Genomic DNA, 20,810 nt, shown 5'->3' with positions numbered 1-20,810 from the left:
CATTTTTTCTGTGATTATTTAAGGATTGTTGTAGGATTCAGTAAAACCCACAATAGTTAGAGTTAGTTAATAGATCCAAGAGTTTGCAGAGCAGTTATTCTGTCAGTTTCCAATTATTATTTCGGACTTATAAATATTTGGTTACACTAATATTCAATAAATGAACACAGCAGCTTTTTGTTTAGTTTTTCACTAAATAAGGAGGACCATAATATCATCAGGCCATGGGAAGTTGGCTTGGCTCTTCTTCATCATGACCTCCTATTTTCCATTCTACAAGTCCACAAAATCAATCAGGTTTTAAACACCAATTAAAAAACTTTTCTCTTTAAAAATTTTAATTTTTATCAGTTTGAGTCCTAAAAGCTTAGGAAATGATTTTTTTTAATTCCTCATGAAAAAGGTAAGGTAAAGATCTAGAGTACATTTATCTTTAAAAATAAATAGGCAAAAATACTTCCCTGGTACAAAACCCTATGGAGGCCCTGATTTATGATTGCATCACCTTAGTGATGCCAACATTCCTCAGTGATTCAGGAAGTTTCAGGCTGATGTGACACCTGAATGCTCAAGTACCCCGTCAATCTTTAATGTTGATTTCATCATGGGCAGTAAAACAGTGACATTCTCAGGTCTTCTGCATTCAATATTCATGTTTATTTCTTATTTTTACCCCAAAATAAGTTTTCCTTATTACCAATGGGTTTAGTCTGAAATACAAGTAGTACAGATAAGGCAGGCCAAATGTGTGTTTCAATTCCTTTGCTTGTCTCTTTTCAAAATGAACTGGGGGAGCCTGGGTGGCGCAGTCGGTTAAGCGTCCGACTTCAGCCAGGTCACGATCTCGCGGTCCAGTCACGATCTCGCGGTCCATGAGTTCGAGCCCCGCGTCAGGCTCTGGGCTGATGGCTCAGAGCCTGGAGCCTGTTTCCGATTCTGTGTCTCCCTCTCTCTCTGCCCCTCCCCCGTTCATGCTCTGTCTCTCTCTGTCCCAAAATAAACGTTGAAAAAAAAAATTCAAAATGAACTGGGGTCCTAGTTACTTCCATGGATACTAACAAGGTATCTTTTTTCATCATGTTTATGAACACACAAGTCTTTAAATATATGATGTGTCCCAATCACTGCGGTTAGTATTCTTATTGATGCTCACGTTATCTCAACTTATATGTTCTGTTCTTATTTTTAACTGAAGACAGAGAGCACTGCGTCCAGACCTCCTTTACAGCGGTGCTGCTAAAACCCTGTGATGTGCTAAAAAAACAAACAAACAAAGCAAAACAAAACAAACAAAAAAACCATTCAGTAAGAATACGAAGAAAGTATTTTTTATACTTATAGAGAGCCAAAGGCACTACTTTTAAATCAAACCTCTTTGTTTCATAGAAGGAGGTCAGGTTAGAAAAGGAAGGCGTTTGGGAATCTAAGACTGAAGAAGAGATTTAAAAAGATGGTTTTCAGGGGGCTCTCTTAAGATGAGGGTTTTAACTGATAAAAACACCAAGATATAGTAAAAATAAAGTTTGACAAATCACTAATAAAAAAGCAGAATAAACTTACACGATCCTCATTTTAGTTTATGAACAACAGTCATCAATCCTGAGCATTCCATTTTTCTTGAGAACCTGTTTCCAAATTATGTGCTTGCTAGTCATCCTTCTCCTAATTCTCACCTGCAGGAGGTCCTTATCTGTGGCACTCTGACAATACTAGCCTCTCTCTTTCACTCTTAGAGAACTGTGCCCCTGTGACATCTCTCAAGACATTTCTATTGAGCTACCTGTGATATTTTGTTCCATTGCTTATTTTACCCCCAATTTCCTGTCCCATCTATTACTCAAATGGAATTTCTACTCTAATTCCAGCTCTTTTCAACTATTTTCCTGTCAAACTTGTTTTCTCTTAACTTTTTTTTCTATTGCTTCTCATGGCATCATCACCATCCCAATTACCTCAACTCAGTCATTTTTATTCCCCTTGTTCACTTATAGTCAACCAACCATGCACATTTGCAATTAACTTCTTCTGTGAGCCCCTTCTATAAAGCAAATAATTTCCATTATTAACTTGTGGTACACCAACCCAGGTTCTCATGGTCTCCTACAGTGACATTTGCAATAGCCTGAATTGTTTTCATCTTCAATCTACCTACCTCACATTAACAAGTAAGCTTTCTAAATTTTATCTTGCCATTTAAAATATATCAGTCGTATCAGTCATCCCATAGTCTACAACATAATCACATGCAATAAAGGTTACCTGGCTTTTCAACTGTTTTATATGCTTTCATTTTGTCTTCCCAAATGAAAAGAAAGGCATGTATTTTTTTCTACCTGACAAAAAGAAAAACAGATGGGCTACTGAGGGAAAAAAGAGTGATTAAAAGGTAAGAGGATACAAGGAACTAGAAAAAGGAAAACAGTAATCTATGTTTTGTAGAATGGTAAATAAAGAATTAACTATAAAGCAGCCTAGTGTGTTCAGTTCTCAGGTCCAGTAAGAGCTCCTGTGGCACCTATGGGCAAACTGGAAATAGGAACCTCTCCTCAAGACCCTGCTGGAAACCATTTTCACACATTAAGAAATATTTATTTGTTATATAATGTGTTTCATACATTAAGAGACACCCGTTCAGGCCGAAGCGGACCACTTACACAGCTCTGAATAACAACCTTATTTATAGTCTATGACTATGTTATCATTGCTACCTCATGTCTGTTGGTTTGGGCCTCACTTTCCAAACCTGTAAAAGACACATAGTAACTCTGGCTCTGATGGATTCACTTGGTTATTGCAAAGATAACACTAGTCAACAACCCGAACTGGTGGGACTTGCAGACTGGAAAGAGATCAAGGTGTGACAGAAAAAAAAAAAAAAAAAAAACCAAAAAAAAAAACTTTCAGAACATCTGGAACCATAGGAATTAGCAAATGCTAACAAGTCTGTTGTTATGATTGTGTTTCATCTTTGAATTTCTTTGTGCTGTCTGAATCACTCATAAAGTGATTATGAGAAAAAGAAATAAAGGCTATAAAAGCTGAGGTAAATGAAGAAAAATTAAAAGATACTATTAGTAAAATAAAGATTAGGAAAATCTTTATTACAAATTTATCTACTAACTTGTCTATTACATCTTCTGCAAGATAAAGAAAAGGAGGAAGAAATAAATTTTCTCATGTGAAGATATGACTATATAACACTATTAGTAACAGCCAAGGTTTACCATTTAGCATGAACCAAGCACTGTGTGAAGTACCTTCTTTAGTTTGTTATTCCCGGTGATTTTTTTAGATAGATGCTAATACTAGCCCATTGTGCAGATGAGAAACATGAAAGCAGAGAAATAATATGAAAACAGACTTTCTGACTCTAGAGGCCCCTGTTTAACAATACAAGGCTGTATCCTAATGAGTTGTTTCACAGGAGATGCCTTACCGTGTAGCAGGAATAAAACTGCAATGTGCTTTTTACTTCAACTGCAATGAATCCAGGGTACACCTATGCAGTAAGAAGTAAAAAGTTTGATATACATTCCAATCCAGCATGGAAACAAAAATATTTTTAGACACTGTACAGTACAAAAAAGGGTCACGTTTTGGGAACAAACTACAGATATTGTGACACTGCGTTTAAAAGGTGATTAACATCAGCCAATCCAGTCAAAGTTGGAGACAGTCAGAGATTGGGGATGCAAAACACAACTGTGATAGAGAAAAGTGACAAAGAGGGGAGAGTGCTGATGACCTGCCAAGAGATTTTCATTACGTTACGTAGAGATATTACTGCTACTATATGAAAGACAGCTAAAACATGATATAGCTGTCACTTGCCCAGTCAGGTAAGTGTAGGACAGTTAAGAAATGTGGTTTCAGTCTGGAGTGCAGGGATAGCACAGTGCCTCCTGAAACAAGTACCACTATTAAAAATAAAAAGTACAGGCCCAAGGACATGTCACAATAAAAGGGAGGAAGGCACATTTGCTGGGTCACTTTCAAGACCCCACACACAAGGCAAAGAGGAAAGAAAACAAGAAACATCTGTACAAATGAAACACTCTAAGTCTCATGGGAAAGCAAGAAAAAAGAGAGAACACAGTGGGTCTGGGGAAACTAAGGTACAGTTAAGAGAAATGGATTTCAAGTTATGAGGGAAATACATGATGATTTTTTAAAAAAATAAGTTTAAAATATAAACAGGAAGGAATTAATAAATTATGTAGAAAAAATAGTGACATGTGTGAGGGGTGTATGAAGCACAGCTCTGTGTATAAGAAACTAAGCAGAGGGAAGTAGAAGTCTTCCCCAGGCAATGGTTCTCAAGGTGGGATGCACCAGACCAGAAAAGCATTAACACCACCTGACAACTTGATAAAACTGAAAATTATCAGGCCCCACCCAAGACACATTGAATCAGAATCTGGGAGGTGAGGTCCTGCAACCTTTGTCACAACAAACCTTACCAGTGATTGTGATGCACTTTAAAGTTTGAGAACAACTGGTCTAAGGAATAGACTGGAGAACACAAGAGAAGGGAATTCAACTGAATTAAATGACAAATGTGGGGGGTGGACAGAAATAGCGTGTAATACCAAGCACAAATTACCACTAAAGTTTACAGTTGCAGCACTTGGATTCTCATAAGAGAGAAACGAACTTTACACAACCTTAATACAAAAAAGTGGGCTTAGTATGATTGGGAGGAATGAACTACAAATAAAAGAATTACATATTCAACTATTTAGATTATCTAGAACTTCGTGTAATAATGGAAAAGTTCTGTACCTATGTTGTCTAGTGTGGTAGCTGGTAGCCACATGTGACTATTCAGCACTTGAAATAGGACTAGTTCAACTGAAAACTCAATTTTTAATTTTAATGAATTTTAATTAAACAGCCACATGTGGCTACCAGCTACCACATTTGACAATGTAAATTTAAAGCTAATTTTTTATCAGTCAATGGGACATGAATAATGCCAACATACGCTTTTGTGAAGATATTTATTAATACAAGATCTACAGTGGAAGATATGTGATCATGTAAATGAAGTGGGGATTGAGAAATATCACATTTATACATGTAGCTGCCCTACATTCAAAGAAATATGAAAGAAGGAAGCATTTAATAACTCCACTTCATTGATTTGGTCTTGGGAAGGGTTTTCAATGTTGTCTCAGGAAAACATTATCCACCAAAATATACTTAGAATCACTTTGTAAAATACAGCATTTGAGATTTTATATTTAGATATTTGCTATCAGATTTATGACAAAACCAAATATAGATGTGGATGGTCTTTACAATAGCTGGTTAAATGTATAGGTGAAAAAAGACAGTGGTATACAAAGTGAAACCCCTATCTTGATAAGAGTTAAATTATTTTCTCAAAAAATTAGTAAATTTTCAACAGTGTGGACAGGGAATAAATCCTTACTGAACAGTGAGAAAACTGAATAAAAATATATATATTCAAGAGGAAGAATGAACTCATCTGCTTTCAAGATTTCTGACTGTGAAGGAGCAGGTTAAAATGGCATATGAAATATACTCAAGGGAAGAATATTGAAATGCTTTAAAGAACAAAATGAATACTTCCATTGGAGAAGCATTTAATGATGAGGAGAAAAGATTTTTTTTTAAATAGAGGTTAAGAAATTGTCAGAATTGTAGCAAAAAGAGTAGAAATCAAAGAGCAAGTGAGTAGAGTATGTAGAATAAGAGCCAAGGTGATGAGCAAAGTAAGAGGTCATGCAAAAAAAAAAAAAAAACACTACCTAGAGAAAGTTATAATGCTGGAGAAGAAAGCATTCTGTTTCACAAGATTAAAAAAGACAACTGAAGACGCTGAAGGAGAAATAGTTGATAAGAAATAATTGATAATAGCTATAAAAAAGATCTTTAAAGTTCTGTCTCCTCTTCCCCCTCTCTCAAACCCTCTTATTTAAACAATCAGTTCAAAGATAAGAAAAGATACAGGAGAAAATGAAGGAAAGATATGGGTGAATTTTCAGGTGACAAGGGATGACAGGGCTTTGATACCACTATGTTGTCTCCATGGCTCAAAAGAAACCAGCAGGATCAAGTTGCTAGTAAGATCTGACATCAAATTACTGGGGAAAAAACAGACTAACTAGCATATCACAGTTTCAAAAATGTGTTAAGGAATTTATTAAAAAGCAACGATCACTGGTACCACTCAAAGTTGACAAGAGGTTTTGATAAAGAATAGGGCTACCCAGTTATTAGTAGACCATGTGAGAATCAAGATGACATGGTACACTATGGGAAAAACAGATTTGCAGAATACAAGTGAAAGAACAATCTCTAACACAGGAGGACAATTTTCAATATATTCATTGTATGGGGTCAACAAACACTTTTATGTTGCATACATGACAATTTCAACAAACACTTTTATGTTGCATACATGACAATTTTATTCTTAAGATTGTGGACAGAGTTCCACAGAAGTATGTGCAATTTGATGACATCATATACCCATGAGATCAGAAAATCTATAATGAACTAATAATGAAATAAGTCCAATAGGCAAGTGAAAAAAGCCACCTGTGGTATTCCTTTTTTTATATATTATCTAGACCAGTCATTAGCAATCTTTTTCTATAAAGGAATAAATAGTAAATAATTTAGGCTTCATGTCTTCTGTTGCAAATATTAACATTTGGATGTGAAAGCAACCACGGACAGTATGGAAACAAATGGGTATGACTGTTTTCCAGTAAAAACTTTATTTGCAAAACAGCCAGCAAGTATGGTCTATGTGCCATAATTTGCATACCTCTGGTCAAAAAACTTTTTTTTTCAACAGGAGAAAATCAAAATTAATAGGTGTACATATGGGCAGAGGATAAGTTTCTGAGAAAAATAAGATGTAAAGATGTGAGACAGTGACATGATAAACACAAGTCAACCTCTGTCTTGAAGCTATTTAGTTATTCAATAGCCATTACTGCAGTAACAGGAAGAATGGAGATCAGAATCCCAAAATAGGGCATGCCTGAGAAATTAGAGTAAGAATGAACAGTCACAGAAAAATTGTGCCAGCTTTTGTGTTAACAACTCAAAACCATTCCTCCTGCTATGCTCCCTCCCTGTGTCACAAGTTGGACCAGAAGCATGGGTACCTAACACATTTTCTAAATCTTGTATCAGATTTGCAAGCCCCCAGGGAGAGGCCGAAGACTTAATTGTGGCTTCCCAGGTGATCATGAGCAGAAGTGTGGGCTTCAGCAGATATGACATTTTTACAGCAGCCACTAGGCATTTCCCTAAAAATCACCTGCTTTGATGATACAAGCAGTGGTGAAAATTGCTAGTGGTTTCCTGTGGTCTACAGAATTTTCTGACTCTCTGCAAGGCTGTGGTCAAACCAAGAGTTAATGGTACTTTCCCCTGAATTTTATTCCCGCAGTTTTTCCAAGTGGTTCAGTAAGGCAATTAATTCATTATATCAAATCCTTTCACTGCTGGAAACCTGTACAGCAACACACCTTTTTGTGACCTATCCCCAACTAATATCATATTATTGTAGAACTGAGGATGTAATGTAAGAGCATGAGCTAAGCAGAGTATTTGCATATGCTTCAGAGGTGAGGAAGTTGTACAAATCAACTAGGATATAGAAATAAAAATTGCATAACAGAAAATGTAGAATATAAAAAAATATATCATTCGGATATTATGCAATAGTGAACTTCTGAAAACAGTTTTTTTATAAATCCATCATTTTTTTTAAATGTGCATACTGGTTTATATGGATCACATTATTTCACACTGGAAAGCAGAAAAGCTAACAGAATATACTGAGTATCATCTTTGGGCATTGCAATTGTTTTCCACAACTGTTAAACCGTACTGCAGGAAACACATCGTTATCCTCCTCTTATCTATTAAAATCCTTTGGCTCAACTGGGTGTTGTATGGAAACCAATTTGACAATAAACTTCATATTAAAAAAATAAAATAAAAAATACATATCAGAAAAAATAAAATAAAATAAAATAAAATAAAATAAAATAAAATAAAATAAAATAAAATAAAATAAAGTAAAATAAAATCCTTTGGCTAAGATAAGTTAAAGAACTTGCCTAAGGTTCCACAGCTATAAAATGGCAAGGCCAGGATTTGAAATAAGAACTACTCGGCTACAACACTGGTATCCTTTCTGCTCTACCATGACCAAAAAGCCGCTTGCACTTTTGCAGTTGGAGTCAAATAGAGTTGGGCTAAAGAGCACAGAATTTCAGTTAGATATTATTTTGAAGATACATGCTGAAATTGGAGTTATTCTTCCATTCTTTTTCATGAAATATAGTTATTTAAAACTGACTTTTTGTACCAGGTAAACAAGGCTGACATGGTCCCTGCCCCTTTGGAGCTCATATTCCTATCTACAGCTGTAACGACACTGATGATAATGAATTATCTCCTGATGCGAAAATAGGTGCACAAGGAAATAATTGTGTATGTAACTTATAATCAAGTAAAACTCAAATACTAAGGACTAAAGATGAAAGACAATTCTTATGCATGAAAACTTTAAGAGAAACATTTAATATTAAGACCTAAGCGTGTAAGCAAACTGCTAAATACCTATTTAAGTAGGAGACTCGATAAGGTAATTAATAAGTAAACATACTTACAAAGAAAACACTTATGGAAGCTTATTAAAAGCAAAGTACAAAGGCAAGTAGCAAGAAGTAACAGGTATGTTATTGCTAACGATACACTGAGGTAGTGTAAAAAAAAATCTGTAAATATTTCAGGATCAAAAGGACCTCTGGGAGAATAAAACATACTATAGAAAAGATGAAGTGAAGCAGGTGAAAGGAAAACAATGAAAAATTGAGGATGTCACTCTTATAAGAAATAGATAGGCCTGTGAAAATAGCATCTTAGTATATAATTTAACACATGATCACAAGTGAATTAAAGTGTCCAGCTAGAGTTGAGAACTCCTCTATAGGGTATCTAGAAGCAGAGGTCTCTCTAAATCATCCTCCATGCTAAGAGATAATCCTTTGACTTAGAGGCTGGCAAAGCAAGAAATATCATCTCAATAAAAAGTATTGCTGCCAAACTTTTTTGGGCTCATATTCAGATAAGTATTCTCCTATGTACATAACTACATCTAAACTAATTTGTCTTAAATCAATGTACTTAGCAATGTAAATATATGTATCATGTTGTGAAGTTTCTGCAATTTAGTCAATTAAAGAGAAAATGTTGGGGCGCCTGGGTGGCTCAGTCGGTTAGGCGTCTGGCTTCGGCTCAGGTCATGATATTGCGGTCTGTGGGTTCGAACCCCGCGTCAGGCTCTGTGCTGACAGCTCAGAGCCTGGAGCCTGTTTCAGATTCTATGTCTCCCTCTTCCTCTGACCCTCCCCTGTTCATGCTCTCTCTCTGTTTCAAAAATAAATAAACGTTAAAAAGAATTTTTTTAATAAAAAAAATTAAAAAAATTAATAAAAAAGAGAAAATGTTTAGCTTTTCCTTTTTAAATACATAGTTATCTGGGTGCTATAAAAAAGAAACCACAGATTTTAACTACTAGTAATAAGTGTGTAGAATTTGCTCATTCAGGGGCGCCGGGGTGGCTCAGTCGGTTAAGCAGCCGACTTCGGCTCAGGTCATGATCTTGCGGTCCGTGAGTTAGAGCCCCGCGTCGGGCTCTGTGCTGACAGCTCAGAGCCTGGAGCCTGTTTCAGATTCTGTGTCTCGCTCTCTCTGACTCTCCCCTGTTCATGCTTTGTCTCTCTCTGTCTCAAAAATAAATAAAACGTTAAAAAAAAATTTAGAATTGGCTCATTCAATCATCCAGCAGCAAGTAAAAGAATGAGTAATCTAACAAAGAACTATGATGAAACCTAAAACTCCAAATATCACATAAATTAAAATATATAGTACCTATTAAAATTAATATGCTGCATAAAGAGCTGAACAAAAGCCTTCTCACATTTACTAACACAGCAGAGCCAGTATGAACTGTGGGAAATGGGAAAGCAACACATATTTGGCAAGACTATGAAAAAAACAGGGAGTGAAGAATCGGGGCATTATTTCTGTCATTTTAAATCAAGTTTTTAGCTGTTTTAACTTTAACAGTTTGGTTGCTGTTGCTTTTGAGCTTTAAAAATTTGAGCATACTAGGAAAAATCCACTGGTGTTTGATCACTTTTAAGATTACAATATTGTTACCTCTAGGCACAATGTTGTACAGATTCCTAGAACTTAATCATCTTGTACAAGTGAAACTCTATACCCACTCAACAGCAACTTCCCATTTACCCTTCCCACGAACCCATGGCAATCACCATTTTACTCTCAGTATCTATGAATCAGACTATTTTAGGTACCTAATATAAGTGGAATCATGCAATACTTGTCCTGTGACTGTCATATTTCATTCATTTAGTATAATGTCCTCCCAATAAATCCATGTTGTCATATATGGCAAGATTTCCTTTTTATGACTGAATAATATTCCTGTGTGTGTGTGTGTGTGTGTGTGTGTGTGTGTGTGTGTTTGAGGATCCATCATACTGTTTTCCATAGAAGCTACACCATTTTATATTTCCACCAAGAAAACCAAGGGTTTAAATTTCTCCGCATACTCATCAATGTTTGTGTTTTGTTTTTTTGCTGTTGTTGTTGTTTTTAATAATAGCTACCTCATAGATGTGAGTAGATACCTCACTGTACCTTTGATTTATATGTCCCTAATGACTGGTGATGTTGAGTATTAGTGATGTTCGCATTTCTGTGTTTTCTCTGGAGTAATATTCATTTAAATCTTTTCCTCATTTTTAATCATGTTGTTTTCATTTTTGCTATTGAGGTACAGAAGCTCCTTGTATATTATGGATATTAATCTCTTATCAGATATATTGTTTAAAAATATGTTCTCCCATTCCATAGGATGCCTTCTCACTGTTAATGGTTCACTCTGTTATGAAAACTTTTCCAGATATAGTTCTAGTTGTTTAATTATGTTTTTGTTACTGAATTAAAGCATTTTACTTTCAGTACTAACTTTGCAGTTTATAAACTGTGGGACCTGTCACAAAGTTTCTTTATGTTGATTTTCCCCTCTTAAGTGAGGGTACTGTATGATATCTAAGATGTCTGAAAATCCTATAATTTCCAAAAATAATTATACTACCATTATTAAGATATAACTTATAAAGTGATTAGTTTTCAGATATTCTTCATCAATTAACATATTAAGGAACTACTATGTATAAATCATAGTGAGATGAATTTCTATTTATCATATATACCAAGATCAAACTATAAAGGCTTTTCTATATAAGTAAACAGAATCTGCCCCTCCAAGAAACACCAACAGTCTGTAACATCAATTCAATTAGATAACTTCATCTATCTCCAGCTATTCTGATAAAAATTCAAACTTTGGACACATAAGGAATATATACAGACAGATATATATATACATACACATATATATGCACATACAGGCAATAAGAAAATGTTATATATGGTTTGAATGTGACATGAATAATTTCACTTTAAAAGTTCCCCTTTCTTGATGTATAACCTCTTAATTGATATAGCTAAATTTAAAAATAAACATTCTTGGGGTAGGCGGCTCAACCAGTTAAGTGTCCAACTTATGATTTCAACTCAGGTCACGATCTCACAGTTCGTGAGATCGAGCTCCACACATCATTGGGCTCTACGGTGACAGCACATAGCCTGCTTAGGATTCTCTTTCTCCTTCCCTTTCTGCCACTCCCCCACTTGTTCTTGCACCCTCACTCTCAAAATAAACTATAAAAAAAAATACAAAAATAAATTCATACAGAGAAGAGACTAGTAGCACAATCTCTCTCTCTCAAACAAATAAAAACTTAAAAAAAATTAAAGATTAAAATAAAAATAAACATTCTTGGGATTCCTGGCTGGTTCAGTTGGAAGAGCATGCTACTCTTGATCTTGGGGTCATGAGTTCTAGCCCCACGTTGGTTACAGAGATTACTAATATGTATATATGTGTGTGTGTATGTATATATATATATATATATATGTATATATATACATATATATATATACACACGTATATATATGTATATATATACACACATATATATATTAGTATATATATTATATATATGTATAATAAAAATAAACATTCTTTGTTCCAAAATAATTCAGCTCTTGGTGGTTTTTTTCTGAAAGCTTTTTTAAAATATATTTCAACAGTTTAGGGGTGCCTAGGTAGTCAGCCAGTTAAGCATCAGACTCTCAATTTCAGCTGAGGTCATGATCTCATGGTTTCATGATGTTGAGCCCTATATCGGGCTCTGTGCTGACAACACAGAGCCTGCTTGAGATTCTCCCTCTTTCTCTGCCTCTCCCTCACTCACACACAGTTTCTCTCAAAATAAATTTCAAAAAAAAATTCACCCACAATTACTTTAGCTGATAATGTATTGATAGAATATATCACATGTCAAAAAATCCGTCATCAACATGCTGTATTACTTATACAGTGTTATATGCCAATTATACCTCAAAAAAATAAATCTCTAAAAAAGTCCTTTAAAGTGGCTAAGAAGATTTTCCATTTTAGTTATAACTACATTAAGAGTTAAATAGCTTTAAAATTACATCTGAAGGTTTACTTTTAAAAATTAAATTTTTTTCTTGCTAACTCATAGATTTTATATTTGTATAATATTATTTGTGGAAACCTCTGTTCAATCAAGTTTAAAAACACATTTGTTAGGTGTGGCTCAGTCGGTTAAGCATCTGACTTCGGCTCAGGTCATGATGTCGCAGTTCGTGATTTCGAGCCCCACGCCTGGCTCTGTGCTGACAGCTCAGAGCCTGGAGCCTGCTTTGGATTCTCTGTCTGCCTCTCTCTCTCTGCCCCTCTTCGTTTATGCTATCTCTCAAAAATAAACAAATGTTAAAACATTAAAAAAAAACACACACACATTTGTTAAGTATGGGGTAATGACCAATTGCAAAAGGACTTCTGGGGTATACCCACAATCTATTTTTTCTCTTTTCCAAACATGAGGTTGAACTGCTAAAAACAGGGTAAACTGGTAGTTTCCAGAGGCTAGGAATTAGGGGAAACAGGAGATGTTGGTCAAAGGGTAAAAATATTCACTTTTAAGATGACAAAGTTATGGGGACCTAATGTATGGCATGGTAACTATAGTCTATAATAATGTATACTTAAAATTTCTTAAGGGTATAGTTCTTAAGTGTACTCATCACTAAAAGAAACCCTACAAGGTGATAGGTGTGTTAGTTAACTTGATTGTGGTAATCATTTCACAGTGTATACATATATTAAATCATCACATTGTACACCTTCAAAAAACAAAAAAAAAAAATCACACTGTACTAAACATATACAATATTTATTTCCCAATTATATCTCAATAAATCTGAAACAAAGGGGATGGAGATTTTATGTCAAATGGTTAAACCCAAAACCAAGGAAAGAAAACACCAAGGTACTATTTCAAATCCATCCACTTATTCTATTATTTTAATTGGCTCATTCTTTCATATGTTTTTCCACATGGATACCAAAGTAGAATTAGAATAAAACAATGTTTTTTTATAGTATTCACAGTATCTTTATGATTAAAATGTCCAAAGTAGCAAAAAAAAACACAGAAAATATAAATTTGGACAACATAAAACATACAGATTTGAAGACAAAGAGAAATTCTAAAAATAATAAAAATGAACTTATAGAAGTTCTCAACAGATATGACAAACCACACACTGGATGGTAAGAGAAGAGAATTAGTGAAATACAAAGTGTTTTTAAGGAAATTACTAATAATATTTCAAAGAAAACTAAAAAGAAGCATATAAACCTAAGTCAAAAGACATGGCAATATAAAAGGAGAATATTCAACATGTATACACTGAAGTCACACAAGGAGAGACTAGAGAGAATATGGGAAAGAATATTTGGAATGGTAATGGTAGACAATGTTCTAGAATTATAGAAACACAGGAGTGCTCATTTGAAGGTCCATACCATGTTCTAGTATTTAAATACTCATATCACATAGTTCAAGAAATAAAATGTTAAAGACAAAATCTCAAGAACAGGAAAAAGAAAACAATGTACAGAATACAATGCCCAGGTAAACTATTATTTCAGAATAAGAATGAAATACACAAATTGCAGAGGTTTTTACTAACATGGGTACTTGAAAAAAGAAATTCAGTTGATAATGAAGGATTAGAAGCCATAAAAGTAGAAAAATAAATACTTTACTACCATGAAAAATTAATAATGTCAAATGACAGGGCTAACAATGTATACACCAAAATAGCAGACAACAGTAATATGGGAAAATGGGAGGAGATAAATCTAAATTTAAACATCCTGGTGTTCTTGCAGTGTTCAGAGGAGAATAATGATTTAATTAAACATGAATGCTATAAATTTAAGGATAAGAGGTCAGAAAAAATAGAACATATAACCATCTAGCCAGAAAAGAGATGAAAAAGAGAATAAAGAAAATATGATTGTTCTTGCAAAAGAAGGCATTAGAAGAAAGAATGCATTGTAAATGAACAACAAAGTTACTAAAATTAGGTCACTAAGTAGGGAAAACAGAAAAACAACACTAGACAGACATGTGCACCAAAATTCAACTATATTAGAACTTTGCAGGAGTACTGAAATTTGTTATTAGAAAATGCTATGACCTTATCATATTAAGATCACCCTTCACTGTGAAAAAATATGTTCCATTAAATCACTTGTTAGAACACGTAGAAAGTAGGGCTCTTCATACATGGGTATTTCATCAGGTATAATAATTGTTTTAAGCAAACTGTAACCTAATACGAATATTCACTTGTAAAATTTTTGCCTAACATAAAAAAGTCATATTCTGTCATATTATATTCCTTCTACATCAATCCTAGCTTGAATTTTTTTTAAGAAACAGGTTATGAAATAAGGTATCAAAATTAAATGACTAGAGATATACCACTCACCCAAATACTCCATTTCCTTAAACAAACTATGGTATATCTATTATCCATTAACTGTACCTTTTCAACTTATTCTACCACTTCTGGAAACCTATTTATCACTTGTAAAGTATTTCATAAGTTTACTACCCACTGTTTAAAATAGAACTTCCTTTTATTTTGTCCTCAGTGTAATTCTCTCAGGCCTTGGGAGTGCCTCTTAGTTCTAGTATTCTGACTTTGGTAAATACAAATGTGTTGACCCTTCTCATAGAATTTTTCATTTTATATCCTTTTATTCTATCTTCTCTATTACTGCATTTTTTTTAAAAAAGAGGGTTTTCCTTAACTTGGTCCTAGTAAGGAAATTTTCTCCCCCAACATGTTCAGTTCACTTAATGATATGGTGGATTATTCCCAACTCTAGTTTTTCTTTTACTTACAGGTATAGAAATGCAATGGTTTTGTGTATGCTGTGTGTTTTTCAGTTTATTTCTAAGATATTTCATGGTAAGAATTCTGCACCTCCTATTATTAGTCTGCTCTACTTCGAAATGTTTAATTGTATAAAAGCTCTACCTTAAAATCTCTTCCCTTTGTTGTCTACCTTTTCTCCATTGCTAATTTCATTCAACCCACAGCTCTAAACACCATTTTTAGGCTGATGACTCTCCAATTTCTATTTCTAAAATAATGCCTTCCTGAACTCCAATCTCACAGAGACAACTACTTTCTTAACATCCACATGTGAAATACTATTTAAGTTTCTTAAATTTCACAGGTCTTCTGGGGAAAAAAGAAAAACCTTCTTGATTCCCCTCCTTTTATCAACCTGCTTTTCCCCTGCCTTTTTCCCTATCAGTAAGTGTGATCATGAGGTACCATGTAATTCAAGCTACAAACACAGGACTCCTCCTCAATTATTTTCGACCACACATATCTCATGCAATACTATATACCAGTGGTCCTGAATTTTTTTCTTTTTTTATGTTATAACGAATTGAAGTAAACTAAGGAAGCTACTCAAGACTGGAGGTAAACTGCCTGGGAGTTTTGAGTGCCACAGGCACCCTTAAGACTTAAATGGTCAATATCATGTTACCCCATTAATCTATTTGTTGCCACCAGTTAGGAAACATTAGTATAGGTTTTACATATATAACATATCCTGAACTTAACCTCATTTTACCCTCTTCATTGTAACCACTCTAATAATCCCTCCTGTTCAATTGTCTCAGGGAGTGGAGGGTAGCTGGGAAACCCAAAGCATCAGTACCAAGCAGTTTCTTGATGTGCTTATGTGTTTTCCCTGGGAATGTGATACTTAGAGTTCTGATCCTTATTACCAAGCATCTAGACTAAGTCATCTAACACTTACAGCAGTTCCATGAGCCATCTAATTGACTTTAGTAAGCCTCCGTGTGCTTAAACTAACTAGAATTCAACCTGTATTACAAAGTCATAATCATCAAGACAGTATGGTACTGGTACAAGAACAGACACTCAGATCAATAAAACAGAATAGAGAACCCAGAAATGGACCCAGAAACGTATGGCCAACTAATATTTGACAGGATAAGGAATAATATCCAATGGAATAAAGACACTATCTTCAGCAAGTGGTGCTGGGAAAACTGGACAGCGACATGCAGAAGAATGAACCTGGACTACTTTCTTACACCATACACAAAAATAAACTCAAAATGGATGAAAGAGTGAAACGTAAGACACGAAGCCACCAACATCCTAAGGAGAAAGCAGGCAAAAACCTCTTTGACCTCGGCCACAGCAACTTCTTACTCAACACGTCTCTGGAGGCAAGGGAAACAAAAGCAAAAATAAACTATTGGCACCTCATCAAAATAATAAGCGTCTGCACAGTGAAGGAAACAATCAGCAAAACTAAAAGGCAACCAATGGAACATATTTGCAAACGACATATCAGATAAAGGGTCAGTATCCAAAATCTATAGAGAAATTATCAAATTCAACACCCAAAAACCAAATAACCCACTGAAGAAATGGCCAAAAGACATGAATAGACACTTCTCCAAAGAAGACATCCAGATGGCCAACCGACACATGAAAAAATGCTCAACATCACTCATCATCTGGGAAATACAAATCAAAACGACACTGAGGTATTACCTCACACCTGTGAGAGTGGCTAACATGAACAACTCAGGCAACCATAGATGTTGGTGAGGGTGTGGAGAAAGACGATCCCTTTTGCACTGCTGGTGGGAATGCAAACTGGTGCCCCCACTCTGGGAAACAGTATGGAGGTTCCTCAAAAAATTAAAAATAGAACTACCCTATGAGCCAGCAATGGCACTACTAGGTATTTATCCAAGGGATACAGGTATGCTGTTTTGAAGGGGCACATGCACCCCAATGTTTACAGCAGCACTGTCAACAATAGCCAAAGTACAGAAAGAGCCCAAATGTCCATCGATGGATTAATGGATAAAGAAGATGTGGTATACATGTACAATGGAGCATTACTCAGCAATAAAAAAGAATGAAATCTTGCCATTTGCAAATACGTGGATGGAACTAGAGGGTATTATGCTAAGCGAAATTAGTCACAGACAAATATCATATGACTTCACTCATATGAGGACTTTAAAATACAAAACAGATGAACATAAGAAGAGAAGCAAAACTAATATAAAAACAGGGATGGGGACAAAGAGACTCTTAGATGTAGAGAACCAACAGAGGGTTGCCAGAGGAGTTGTGGAGGGGGATGGGCTAAATGGATAAAGGGCTTAAGAAATCTACTCCGGAAATCATTGTTGCATCATGTGCTAACTTGGATGTCAATTATAAAAAAATTAATTACATGAAAAAAAAAAGACTTCCTGGCCTGTGGTGGGTACTTAATATTTACCAAATAGGTTAACTATGTTAACATGAATTAGATTTCTGAAACTGAATATTGGAGGTCATTTTTTTATATCTTATAAGACATTCTGGATCCGATATGCTAGTTTTTGATGATATTCTAAGATTTTAAAAAGTTTGAATATTTGGAAAAGTTGGTTATTCCAAAACATATAATGTATAAGAAATGATGTATGTGAAAATAATGTTCTGCCTCTAAATTTCTACTCACAGCACTTTCTTCTGCTTTCACAATTATCTAAATAGGTATGTTTTCTTTTTTATTTTCCTTTTTCTTCTTTTCCTCCTGAATGTAAACTACATGAAAACTGTAACTTTGCCTAATTCAGCTTGTGTAACCAGTGACTAGCAGAAAGCCTAGAACACAGAAAGCATTCAATACATGTTTAACTTAATTGTTTTATTTACAATTGCATCAAAATAATAAAACACCCGGGAATATACTTAGTCAAGGAGGTAAAAGACTTGATGTACTCTCAAAACTATAAAAAAATGATTAAACAAACTGAGGATGACACAAACAAATGGAAAGATGTTCCATGCTCATGCACTGGAAGAAAAAATACTGTTCCAATGCCCGTACTACCCAAAGCCATCTACAGATGCACTGCAATCCCTACCAAAATATCAACATAATTTTTCACAGAACTAGAACAAATAATCCTAAAATGTGTATGGAACCACAAAAGACCCCTAAGAGCCAAAACAACTTGAAAATAAAGAACACAAAAGGAGGGATCACATTCCCAGATTTCAAGATATACTACAAAGCAACAATAATCAAAACAGTAATAATACTGGCACAAAAATAGACACAAAGTTTGATGAAACTACAGAATCCAGAAGGAAATCCATCCTTTTATCACCAATTAATCTATGACAAAAGAGTCAAGAATATACAATGGGGGAAGACAGTCTCTTTTACTGATGATGTTGTGAAAACTGGACAGGTCCATGCAAAATATTAAAACTAGACCACTTTCTCACACCATACAAGAATAAACTTGACGTGAATTAAATATCTAAATGTGAGATGTGAAACTATAAAATTCCTAGAAGAAAACGTAGGCAGTAATTTCTTTCACATCAACCGTGGAAACGTTTTTCTAGATGTGTCTCCTCTGGCAAGAAATACAAAAGCAAAATGAAACTATTGGGACTATAACAAAATAAAAAGCTTTTGCACAGGAAAGGAAAGCATCAACAAACTGAAAAGGCAACGTACTGAATGGGATAAGATATGTGCAAATGGTACATCCAATAAGGGGTTAATAATCAAAAATATGAAAAACTTATACAACTCAAAACAACAAAAATAATCCAATTAAAAATGGGCAGAGTATCTGAAAAAACTTTTTTTTTCAAAATAGGACATAGAGAGGGCCAACAGACACATAAAAAGATGTTCAATATCAGTAATCATCAGGGAAATGCACATCAAAACCACAATGAGAGAGCACTTCACAGCTGTCAGAATGGCTAAAATCAAAAAGCACAAAAAATAATAAATGGTTAGGATGTGGGTGAAAAAGGAACACTTGTGCCCTGTTGGTGGGAACACAAGTTGGTGCAGATCCTGTAACAAACAGTATACAGGTTCTTTAAAAAATTCGAAATGGAATTACCATAGAATCCAATAATTCCACTGCTGGGTATTTAGCCAAATAAAATGAAAATACAGATTCAGAAAGATGTCTGCACCCCTACCTTTACTGCAGCATTATTTACAAGAGCCAAGATATGGAAGTAATCAAAGTGACCATCAATACATAAATCAATAAAGAAGATGTGGTATGTACATACAATGAAATATTACTCAGCCATAAAGAGAAAAGAAATCTTGACATGTGCAATGACAGGGATAGACCTAGAAGGTATAATACTAAGTGAAATAAGTCAGTGAAAAGAAGACAAATACCATATGATTTCACTCCTACAGGGAATTTAAGAAACAAATGAACAAAGTTAGACAGCGAGCGAGCAAGGGACAAAAGGACTTTTAAATATATTTGAGAAGAAACTGGTAGGTGCCAGAGAGGAGATGGGTGGAGGAATGGGTGAAAGAGATGAAAGGGATAAAAGAGTACACTTATCTTGATGTGCACTGAGAAATGTATAAAAGTGTTGAGTCTTTATGCTGTACACCTGAAACTAAAACAACACTGTATGTTAACTAATTCTTTTCAAGTGTATTTGTTTTATAATGGAGGAGTTGTACATCCAATTTTCAATATTACGTATCTGTTTTGTCTCTAAGAACCAAAAAATGAAAACCTGAAGGCATCACATACTGCACCTCAGAATCTCTACATTAAAAAAAAAAGTTTACTTGTTGAGTTTGTGTATTATTACCACTTAATTTTTTCTCAGTATTTAGAGATATCAAAGGACACCAGAGGCACTGAGGGCTCAGCGACCCCTCCCATATCTCTAAACATACAGGTCTCTTTGGTTATGTGTTTCATAAAACTCAATTTCACGGTATTCAAAGAAATTAATGGGATAGAAGAACCCATGCTTTTGCAAAAGAAAAATTAAGAAAATACTCTGGTGAAAGAAAATTCTCTGGTGAATAAATATCACAAAGTATTATCTGTGCAAAACTCACTCCTGAAAGACAATATATTTTTAAAAATAAAAACTCCCTATTTTATGAAAGAAAATATAACCTGACCTCCCTCAGTGCTGTTATGTTGAGCTCATTTTACTCATTTTTCTCCAGAGCACGGTTTGTGCACCTTGAATACTGAATAATTGTACAGGTTGGGTTAATAGTGATGGTCATTAAGCACAATGGGCAAAGTTAAAGGTCTGCCATTAGTGCAGGCTTTATTTGGTTTTCTAAGTTTGGGACATAAATTAAGCCATTTTCCTGTTTAATGTGCATGTGTTCTATGCATCTT

General features: G+C 34.7%; 1 protein-coding gene across 1 annotated transcript in view; it reads right to left on the bottom strand.

Annotated features, from left to right (window-relative positions):
• IL1RAPL1 (interleukin 1 receptor accessory protein like 1) overlaps positions 1-20,810 on the bottom strand; it is a 1,339,829-nt gene that overhangs the window by 1,172,255 nt on the left and 146,764 nt on the right. The gene's annotated exons all lie outside the window — the stretch shown is intronic.

This window comes from Acinonyx jubatus, chromosome X, assembly GCF_027475565.1.
Source record: "Acinonyx jubatus isolate Ajub_Pintada_27869175 chromosome X, VMU_Ajub_asm_v1.0, whole genome shotgun sequence".
Classification (NCBI taxonomy): domain Eukaryota; kingdom Metazoa; phylum Chordata; class Mammalia; order Carnivora; family Felidae; genus Acinonyx; species Acinonyx jubatus.
Note: the sequence above shows the minus strand (reverse complement) of the source record. Positions and strands in the feature narration are given on the sequence as shown.